Source organism: Cherax quadricarinatus, chromosome 84 (assembly GCF_038502225.1).
Source record: "Cherax quadricarinatus isolate ZL_2023a chromosome 84, ASM3850222v1, whole genome shotgun sequence".
Taxonomy (NCBI): domain Eukaryota; kingdom Metazoa; phylum Arthropoda; class Malacostraca; order Decapoda; family Parastacidae; genus Cherax; species Cherax quadricarinatus.
In genome coordinates this window covers 16,512,951-16,524,297 of record NC_091375.1, presented here as the reverse complement: position 1 = coordinate 16,524,297, position 11,347 = coordinate 16,512,951, and positions in this window count along the sequence as shown.

Below are 11,347 nucleotides of genomic sequence, written 5' to 3'. Positions count from 1 at the left end.
CAAACCCGGTACTTCCTGCGAGAAGCAACATGTTGCTTGACTAGTGCTGGACTTGCAACTGGTCATTTTGATACTTCTGGCCTTTGCTTGACCTTAACTATGATTTTGGTTTTCCCCGATGGAGCGTCAATTTTCGGATAGTTTCCATGTGTTGAAGGACGGATCGACTCAAGACCATTCGTCCAGGCGACCTCGTCCTGTAACTGATGATGCTGACCCTGACCCTGTTACTGCTATTTCTCGCTGTTCAATTCAATTCAATTCAATTCAAGTTTATTCTCTATAAGGGTTACAATGTGGGGTTTACAGGTTTTGAGTATTGTGTGGTTTACATGTTATAAAATACTAATTACAGAGGGGGCCACTAGGACACCTAGCATGGCTAGGCATTTCGGGCAGACTTAGATTAATTTTTAACATTAAATCCTTACAGATTATGGTATTAAGGCTAAGTGACTACATCATAATTTGTGAGTTTAGCAATGTGAATGCTTTTGTTTTGGCACAATACAAAGTGTCTATATTGGAGTATCATAGGCAAACTTATGACTAGTTAGGATTTATTTTAAGATTAGTATTTCTGTGTTTATAGTCAGTGGGTGAGTGAGTGTAATTGTGAACCACCAGGTGGTTATCATGTAGTTAGTTGTCGGGGTGTATCAGGGAGATAAGATGTTTTCTAACTGTAGTTTTGAAAGTGATGAATGTGTCTGCAGTTCTAGAGTTTTCAGGTAGGGTGTTCCAGATTTTAGGTCCTTTGAAATACATTGAATTTTTGTAAAGGTTTAGTCGAACACGGGGAATGTCATAGAGATGTTTGTTTGGTGTTATGCCTGTGGATCCTGTCACAACTATCGAGAAAGCATTTTAGGTCAAGGTTAATATTGAAATTTAAGGTCCTGTAGATATAGATTGTACAGTAGTAAGTGTGGATGTTCTGAACAGGGAGTAAGTTTAGATCTATGAAGAGTGGGGGGGGTGTTGCCAGGGATGGGATTTAGTGATTATTCTTACTGCGGCTTTTTGTTGGGTTATTATTGGCTTTAGGTGTGTTGCTGCAGTTGATCCCCAAGCACAGATAGCATAGGTGAGGTATGGATATATAAGTGAATGGTATAGTGTGAGAAGGGCAGTTTGCGGCACGTAGTATCATATCTTGGAGAGGATCTCCACCGTTTTGGATACTTTTTTTATGTGTTGGATATGTTCTCTGTTCTCAGAAACAACCTGCTCGAAAATCTCTTCCGCCTCCAATCTAGACAAAAATCTTTACTCTTCACCTAGCAGACAGTATTTCGGACTGTAGTGTCAGGAAAGCTTTCTTACAACATTTGCAATATAGAGTGGAATATAAATATACCTCTTCTTAGCTCTGTTACAATACGTAAACATTCTTCAGTTCTTCCGCGAAATTGTTCTTATTTTGCATATCATAGTCTAACAAGACTTAATGGAATATGCAAACATTAAGGAGTAATTTGAGCTCCGGAACTTTCCGATTCTTAAAGTAGACACACTTGTCCTTCCTGCCCGAGGTCGTTAACCTTGTAATATAGCTAAAATAGCTAAATTAACAATTGACTGCGAGAACTTGCAGTTTTAGTATATACAGCGGGATAGAGTTTACAAGTACAGGAATTAATACACCAAAAGGGTGCAGAAATTGCTGGCGCTTTAGCCGCCCTCCAAGTAATGTAGATCGCTGACAGAATGTCCAATATGTGATGCAGCTGACCATAACAATCCATCCTGTAACAGACCTTTCACTTGCCTTAACTGTAGAGAGGTTCACCCTACATATTGTCCCCGTTGTCCGGGTTTCTTATGAGAAAAGGAGATTTATTGTCTTAAGGATAAAGAGGGTTTCTCTTAGGCCATGACAGTTTCTCATTTCATTCATCAAGGAAGACTACCACACCTTTCCTTCTCCAGAGTTGTTCGGTGTCCTCAGACCTCTGTAGTATCCACTTCTACAGTCACCTCTGTGTTCAACCCTTATGCAGTCCTTACCTCTGACGTTCCTACTTCATCAGACTTCGTTCGTTCGTCTCCTAAACACGTTTCTCATCATCTATACTGCCTACCATGGCTAAACTTTCACATAATTCTTCCACATCACCATAGCCCAAAACATCTCCGAAGTTCAAAACTTCTTCAGCCACTAAACCGTATATCGTTTACCCCCAAACTTCACTTATAATACCTCCTGAGTATAGCTCTTTATCTCTTACTTTTCAAATACAGTTGTGAAAGCTCATCTCTCCCACTCAACTTCTCACCCGGGTATTTCTAACCTCTCTTCGTCTTCACCTTTGGCAACTACCAGTCTCTCTCCTATCTACTGACATCTACTGACTCTAGCACCATGCTTCTTTATCAGATGAAACAATTCAAGCCATCTAGGCGGTTACTGAAGGTACTAACCCACCTCCTAATCTCACCTTTAAGACTCCTACACATTTTCTTCTGCACACCGCCTTTCTTCCCGGAGTTCTCGTAAAGTGCTTCCAGCTAATTTACATTACTGCCACACATTAACTTTACAGACCATTCTAGTCCGTAGACGACAGCTACATACTGTTACTGTTATACTTTTTGCAACTAATGGCTTTCTTACAGTGGAATATTAGGGGACTCAGCGATAATCAAAGGGAACTTCAGGTGTTGTTCTCCCAGTTGTTCCCTGTTTGTGTCTGTTTACAAGAACTAAAATTGCACTCCTTTGTTAGCCTCCCTCTCCCTGACTGTGTTTTACTGTCATCACTGTATCCTTTCCCAATGAGACAGTTAAAATACCCTTCTTATCCGTGTTGATATACCGTATTCTCAGCCCTTAGTTCATTCTTCGCTACATTACACTGCAGCTTGTCTACTTGAACAAGTGGTAAACTGTCTGCTCTTTGTATCTTTCTCCTTCTCGACCATAATTTCTGATGTCGATTTTCTGGTTTCTTCCTTACCTCCACCACTTGTTTCATTAGGTGACCAGTTGGAGGTTATTCTTACTTCTCTTCCTCTCCATGTTTTAAATACCAGCGCCCCTACTTATTTTGACCCTCACAGTCTTACTCTTTCCTACATATCTTTGTTAGATCTTCTATGGTGCTTGACTGTATTTGGTCTACATGACAATGATCATTTCCCTGTTCTCCTTACTTCCCACTCATTTTCCCGACCTTGTTGTTCACGTTGGGCTGATGGGGCCCTTTACTTGCATCATACCTCTGTTATGTTTGGCTCCTCCATCTTCCTCAGATGAGCTGTTGCAAATATTTACATCCTCTGTTTTAACAGCAGCCTCAATTAAAATTTCCCAAACCTAGAAGAGTTTCTGGGAAATGTGTATCCCATTAGACTCCTGCTCGTGCATTCCGTATGAAACCAGCTGCGTGGGGCCGCTACTGTTACAACACAAGCACAGGGCGATTCCTAGATTTTAAACTAGAGGGGGAAGTTGTCCGTCGTATAATTCAAGAAACAAAACGTACTTGTTGGCGAGATTGTTTCTACTGTCACTTCAGCTACTTCTGTGAGAGAAGTTTGGAGAAAAATACCGGATTTGAGTGGAAGTACTCTTCAGATTTAGCTCCCTTTCTTGTGATTCCTGATGTCAGCATTGCAGACCCTCCTGAGGTTGCCACGGAAGTTGGACTTCTTCATCTCTCTATATCTCAAGGGCTCCATCTTTTGCTCTTGTTTCTTCTTTCCAAAACTAGCAAAGTCAGTATTTTACTTCACGCATTATGAAATCTGTGCTTGTCACACTTCGCGGACTTCAGTCAGAACTTTCAACTTGCCGATCACCTGAAGCTGCACCTGATGGCGTCCATACTTGCTTGCTTCCACTTTATACAGAAGGAATCATCTATGATGTCACGTTTTACTAGTGATAGAGGTTAGTGAACTTCAGCAACGAAGATCCTAAAAAACTGCGTTGTGTTGCATGCTATCACCTGCCAGTGTTACATCCTATCAGCTACCAGTGTTGTATGCTCCATTTTTGGAGATGACTGACATAAGTTACTCCTCTGATTCTTGCTTCAAGTTGGATTGGCTAACATGAAAATAAGAAACGACAACAGATACTCTGAGATGAGGATCCTCTTTGCAATCAAGTCAATTCATGGAAATGGCCGCCACTTTATTTCCTTCATTCTCTCTTTAGCTGAACTTAGTGTTAATATCGTTATTATGAAACTCAGACTCGTCCTGTGGGTGACAGTCAAAATACCAGAGAGTCTACAGACCGAGTCCCAGAATTTTGGCAGCTAAGCAAGTTACACAGTAATGAATTATACAGATATTAAGCTGAGAATAAACAGGAATCACCCACTGATTAGGTATAACAAAAGAGTTCCAGTTGACTTAGATTCCTCGTCCTATTGATGGTATTCTCCTCCACAGATGCTCCCTCTCAAAAAACAAGCAAGAGAAATGATGGATTGCTCTGCCACTTCAATACTCTGAGAGTGTTTTCAGCATATTAGGATTTTTGTTTTCTCTCAAAGAATGGCGTAGCTAAGACCAGCAACCTTCCACGAGCTTCTGACTCTTACCCAGAAATTATGACTACCTCCTTTGCTCGAGTCTCGATGAACTGTGATATGTGAAAATGTATATAACTTATGAGTTATGCACTGTAAAGAGAAATATTTTCAGTTTTTACTCGTGAAGTAACTCTTGCAACTGTCTGCAATTCTTAGTTTTGTTCAGCATCTTAAGTTCAGGCTCCAGTTTAAATGTATATATATATATATATATATATATATATATATATATATATATATATATATATATATATATATATATATACATGCAGTAAGATCACAGTAAACAGGTGATTTCAAAATATGCAAAACAACCACTCTGAAAGAATAGAGAAATTCCAAGCGCTTTCGTGACTACTCACATTATCAAGGATAATGTGAGTAGCGCTTGGAATTTCTCTATTCTTTCAGAGTGGTTGTTTTGCATATATATATATATATATATATATATATATATCCGTCCTGCTCCACTTCTGGTTAGTGTGACTTTGTCAATGGTCCAAGTCGGACCGAAACGTCGTCGTAAGCTTCTCTCTTTTATGTGCGGGTTATTTGTGTATCCTATGCCATATTGGTAGGGATATATCTTTTCATGCTTTCAAGAGCGGTACACGCATCATCACTGTCCAGAATGCTACCTAAGCTCACGATCTTTCTCTCCTCACACATGTAACTATTGAAAACCATTCCCTCAGTTCTTGTAGTGGTACTGTCATTCTGCCCTATACCATTGTCCAACAGAATTTTCAGACATGTGGCGATGACATTCTGGAACAGCTAGACCTCCAAGACCTCCCAATCCTCAAAGTAGACACTTATGTCCTCCCTGCCCGCAGGCATAGACGATACCAATACCCTCGCAATGTAGCTCGCTTAACTTTTGACTGCCGTGAGCTTCTGTCCTCTGTATATATATAGCAGGACACCTTTAACAAGTTCGAAAGGTGAACCCTACACTGCAACAGTGTAGAAATTCCTGGCATTTTGGTCATCCAGCAAAATATTGCAGGTCCATCGCCGAATGCCTAGTCTGTGGTGCCGACGACCATACCAATACATCCCACTTGCTTTAATTGTCTTGAAGCTCCTTCATCTTACTCTCGCCGTTGCCAAGTTTACCTAAATGAGCGTGAAATCCGTTGTCTCAGAGGCAGAAGGCTTCCCATGTGCTATGGCAGTCTCTCATCTACGTATTTCTTATTCTCGAACTACTAAACATCCCCCCTCCTCTGGGGTCCCAACTTCTGCAGCCTCCTCAGTGGTCACCCCTTCCATAGTCACCCCTGTCTTTAATTCTTTTGCTTGCCTTGAACTCAGAAGTACCTACCTCGGCACCTCATTCTGTTTACAACTCTTCCTCTTCTCACTCTCAAGTTTGTGTCTACAAGACCTCGTATAAAATCTACTCCCCACTGCTCCTCTCCTTCTCCTAAGTCCACAACATCCCCCATCGTTAAAATCTCAATTAACCCCTCCTTCCATTCTGCAACCTGCACATTTTTCCTTCCCAGTCTCTGTACCCGGTTCTTCACCTCTAACCGTCTCTGTTACGAGTGTGGAGGTTCATCCTCCTCCTTGTACAGTACCTTCTTCCCCTGTTCCCTCCCAAGTTTCTTCCTCTTCTGTCCCCTCCCAGGTTGCTTCCTCTCCTGACCCTTCCCAAGCTTCTCTACTTCCCTCTACCCTATCGCCCCCCCCCCTACTTTGGTACAGTTCATCGTCTCCCTGATCTTTACTTACCCTCCTTCTTCCATCTCCAGAACTTGAAGTTATCTCAGAATGTATTGAGGAGACTAGACCATTGATGGCCACCGATCCACCTCCTGTTCCTCCTCTTCACTCTCCTCCATCTGCTCATCTCCTTTCTTAGCAACGTCCCAGTCCTTTGCTACTTAAAAGTTTCCTGCTGCCTCCAGATTTCTTGCATCTTTCTCTTCACAAATCATGGCTTATTTACAGTGGAATATCCGTGGCCTCAGAGGTAACTGGGCGAGCTTCAGGTGTTGCTCTCCCAGTTTTACCCTGTTTGTGTTTGTTTACAAGAACCAAAATTACACTCTGTTGTTATCCATCCCATCTCAGTCTGATTTATTATATTCATTGGATCCTTTATCCGATGGAACCTTTAATGAAAGTGCACCTCTTATATACACTGACATTCCATACCGTCAGCTCTTTGCCCATACTAAGATGCATCCCATATCCACTTGAATAAGTGGTATACAATCTGTTCTATGTATCTCTCTCCTCGGGCATTATCTATCTGAAATGTTGCCTTTCTGGTTTCTTCCTTACCGCCACTATTTCTGTTACTTGGCGATTTTAATGCCCACCATTTTCTCCGGGGGGGGGGGAGGAGGGTGTTTCACTGTGACTCCCGTTGCATTCAGTTGGAGGCTTTTCTCGCTTCCCTCCCCCCCCCTCCATGTTTTAAAAATGGGTGCTCCCACCCATTTTGATCCTCGTACTCATTTTCTCTCTTGCATCGCTCTCTCGGTCTGTTGTTCCTCAACAGTACTATACTTCACCAGGTCTGTCCTCCCGGACTTGCATGATGGTGATCATTTTCCAGTCGTCCTTACTTCTTCGTATTTACCACCTCGTAGCCCACGCTGGCAATTTGACCGAGCGAATTGGGACCTTTACTCGCATCTAACTGCTTTTAATGAGGCTCCTTCTTAGTCCTCCATTCATGAGATTTTACACCTTTTCTCGACCTCAGTCTTAACCGCAGCTTCACATTCTATACCCCAAACCTCGGGCAAGCATTCTCAGAATGCTTGCGCTTCATTTTGATTATAATAATAGTAATCTGTTTACTCCTCTCATCTCAAAGCTTCACTGGACTCTGCTTAATTAAGCTGCGCTTTACCACCATCTCTGTTTCCTCTTTAGTGCGAGCCAATGCATCACTTTTAGTCGATATACAACACACACTGAAGCACACTCACTGCATTCCATCCACAATCTGCTTACACCTTAGTTGTTCGGCGCCAAAATTGGGGACGAGACCTCCCGCCAGTATTGACGATTATTGTTATATATAAATATCAACCAATCAGGGGGACAACTGAACCTCAAATTGGTTGATGTTACCCCATCAACCATTTCTGGAGGTCAATATCTCACTTTATCCTTGACTGATACATACTGGAGTTTGGTCTCGGAGTATACCAGGTGTAGCCAATGAGTATACCAGATGTAGCCACTGAGTGAGTATACCAGGTGGAGCCACTGAGTGAGTATACCAGATGTAGCCACTGAGTATACTCGTTCTTGCTTTCTCTGTTTATGGGATCTGGTAAATTTATTATATATCCCGAATATCTAGTTTTTCTTATATTTTTCTCTATTTCATTATGCACCTTGCTCGAGAACGCCTCATACAATAGGCTGCAAATTTTAAACACTTGTGTATGGTAATATGGATCAAATTCTTGGAATAAGTAGCCTGTTAACGGACCCTGTGACCAAAACTGTTCAATTCGTTCCCATCCTCCTGGAATGGTTAATATAATTTGCGAAGTTCTGAGTGAGGGAGGTTAAAAGGCTCAAAAACAGTGTCAAAAATTTCGACTAATAGCGGAGTGACATTCAGAAGTGTTGTTGCAGATTTGACAGTTGTGTGTCAAAGTGAAGTTTTTACTCCCATTAAATCATGGTAATCGATTTTCGGGTTACCTATACATAGATAACTCTTGTGTATCTTTAATGAGGAATCGTTTAGCCACACAGTGGCTTCATCAGTCCACACAAAGGAGAATGGTGAAGAACAGGAGGAGTTCGAGGTAATCCGTCCCTCAGTCTTGAAAAGAATACAGCATATGTGCGAAGAAGTGGCTTATATACTGTTCTTCACCATTCTCCTTTATGGACTGATGAAGTCAATGTGTGGCGAAACGTTTCCTCAATAAAGATACTTAAGTGTTGTACATGTGTCTAATGTACCAACTTGTCGGTTCTCTGAACCATTCAGATATATTCCCATTCTGATGTTTGTGTTTGAACAAATGAATCTTTAGACCATGGTTTTAGGCACTGAGATGCCGCCACGTGATTGGCTGATTAGATTTTTGTGTATGAACATGTAGGTGTGCAGGTGTACCTACTTGGGATAGTGTATTGACTAGGTATGTGCCAGAGTATCAGGCGATACTTTATAAAATACTAAACACACACACACTCTCTCTCTCTCTCTCTCTCTCTCTCTCTCACACACACACACACACACACACACACACACACACACACACACACACACACACACACACACAAATGTACACACGCGCGAGCGAGCACTAGCACTGTCACTATCGATAAGTGCCTTTGACAATCACTAACTTGCAATATAACGTGTAAAGAGTTATAATTAAACCTCCTGTGTTATTTAATATCCACTGCGAAATTATTATTCCCTTATATATTCAACATAAAATTATAATTAAAAAAATATATTTCGGAGAAGTATTGGTATCGGTAGAAAAATATGGATAGATATCGGTAAAAATGTGGAATAGTCCCATACATAGTTATACATACGAGTACTTGTGGTTGCAGGGGTCGAGTCACAGCTTCTGGCTCCGCCTCTTCACTGATCGCTACTAGGTCCTCCTCTCTCCCTGCTCCATGAGCTTTATCATACCTCGCCTTAAAACTATGTATGGTTCCTGCCTCTACTACCTCACTTGCCTGACTATTCCACTTCCTGATAATTCTGACTAAAGAAATACTTCCTAACATCCCTTTGACTCATCCGAGTCTTCAAGTTCCAATTGTGACCTCTTGTTTCTGTCCCATCTCTGGAACATCCTGTCTCTGTCCACCTTGTCTATTCCTTGAAGTATTTTCTATGTCGTTAACATGTATTCCCTAACCCTCCTGTAATGGAGTGTGTGTGTGTGTGTGTGTGTGTGTGTGTGTGTGTGTGTGTGTGTGCTTCATAAGCACAATCAATAAATTAGGCAAAACTACCATAAAAATTCATCTTTCCAAAGATTTTTCTCTAATGAATATGTGGATATAATTTTTTTTTTCGTATAAATGGTTTAAAAATTGAGGGATCTCGACTAGTCCTTCTATAATGAAGGCAATTTATTTTAGTCTAATCTTACCGAATAAATTATAGATCATTTTAAATTTATTTAATGTACAATAAAATCAATTATATTTATGTACATTTTTCTTTATATTCAGAGTGATTATCTCTAATTTATTGTACACACAAATTTTTGTTCTGCTTATCCAGGAAAATAATCGTTGCTTTTTTTTCTCTAAATCACAGTTTCGTTAATAAATAAATAAATAAATATATATATATATATATATATATATATATATATATATATATATATATATATATATATATATATACATATATATATATATATATATATATATACATATATATATATATATATATATATATATATATATATATATATATATATATATATATATATATATATATATATATATATATATATATATATATATATATAATGTCGTGCCGAATAGGCAGAACTTGCGATATTGGCTTAAATAGCAACGTTCATCTTGCCATATAGGACAAGTGAAAATTTGTGTATGCAATAATTTCGCCAAAATCATTCTGAACCTAACGAAAAAAATATATTTCATTGTGTTTGTTTAGTTTTAAATTACTGTAAACAAATCTAAAATATATTTAGTTGGGTTAAGCTAAAATAAATTGCTCTTGTGATAACAAGGTTAGGTAAGTTTTCTAAGTTTCTTTTGGTGCAAAATTAAAAAAAGTTACATCAACATTAATGAAAAAAATATATCTTTAAACGTACAAGAGAAAATTTTGGAAACGATTTAATTTTAAATGAGTTCTTGCTAATTGACCAGTTTTACATATTCGGCACGACATATATATATATATATATTATTATATATATATATATATATATATATATATATTATATATATATATATATATATTATATATATATATATATATATTATATATATATATATATTATATATATATATATATAAATATATATATATATATATATATATATATATTATATATATATATATATAAATATATATATATATATATATTATATATATAAATATATATATATATATATATATATATATATATATATATATATATAATATATATATATATATATATATATATATATATATATATATATATATATATATATATATATATATTTCGTGCCGAATATGTAAAACTGGTCAATTAGCAAGAACTCATTTAAAATTAAATCGTTTCCAAAATTTTCTCTTGTACGTTTAAAGATATATTTTTTTCATTAATGTTAATGAAAAAAAAATTTAATTTTGCACCAAAAGAATCTTAGAAAACTTACCTAACCTTATTATAACAAGAGCAATTTATTTTAGCCTAACCCAACTAAATATATTTTAAATACGTTTACAATAATTTAGTACTAAATAAACACAATCAAATATATTTTTTTTCGTTAGCTTCAGAATGATTTTGGCGAAATTATTACATACACAAATTTTCACTTGTCCTATATGGCAAGATGAACGTTGCTATTTAAGCCAAGATCGCAAGTTCTGCCTATTCGGCACGACATATATATATAATTACACAAAAATCGCGAACAAGCGGCAGAAGATGCAAAACAATCACGAGGGTAGTTAACTGATAGCTCTAGGTCTCTCGTGTTGCAATCAACACATCAGGAGTTAGCAATGTTGCAGAACGGAGGATGTGGTGTAAGTAACGACGATCAGAGGAAGCCTCTGTGTTGGAATGACAGTCTCTCCGAGATAAC